Consider the following 790-nt stretch of genomic DNA (forward strand, 5'->3'; position numbering starts at 1 on the left):
GATAAATCTGATTCTGCCTGATGTTATTGTATATTTTACTCTTTAACATTAGGGACCCTTTTGGTGTGTGTGTGATCATTTTTCTATGTGTACATACATGTAAACCAAATTAAAAATATATTCTCTTTTAATGGAGAGATTAAACTCAATAAGCGTAAGTCCACATGTAATTTATAATTATGTATCTTTTGATATATTTGCTATTTCTTTATAGGTTGTACATTTCCTGCTGTTCTGTTTTAAATAACTGAATATTTAAGAAAGTTAAAGGTTTGTTGGGGCTGCCTTTGTACTTAAATCTGTTTTAATGACTTTAGTTCCCTATTATTTTTATTTAGTATTTCACTGTCTGCTTTATCAGATTTTGGGTAGGGGGAATCATTTAATATATGTCTATTGTCTGTATGACAATTAGCTTTTTATGTTTTCTTTTCTCCCTTTAGGCCCCAATTTCTAGTTGTATTATTTCTACGTTATTAAAAAACATATTTATAAGTAGTTTTTTTCTCATTTCAAATGCTTATGGGTATATTCATATACTTTTGAAATGCTTGCTTTTCTTTCTGAAAAATTTCCAGTGGTTGGATTAAATCTGTTTTTTTTTTCTCTTTTTTTAATATTTTCTCTTTGTTTTCATCCATTTTATTTTTAGTTCTAAATAATGATTCAAAGTGGTTTTGCATATCATCAAATACATGTTTTAATATTTTTAATTCTATTTGGAGTATAGATTTGCAGGTCTTTTTAATATTATTTACTTATTTTTCTTGATAGTATTTTTATTTTTAGA

The sequence above is a fragment of the Tupaia chinensis genome, unplaced genomic scaffold, assembly GCF_000334495.1.
Source record: "Tupaia chinensis unplaced genomic scaffold, TupChi_1.0 Scaffold000606_1, whole genome shotgun sequence".
In the NCBI taxonomy this organism is placed as follows: Eukaryota; Metazoa; Chordata; class Mammalia; order Scandentia; family Tupaiidae; genus Tupaia; species Tupaia belangeri.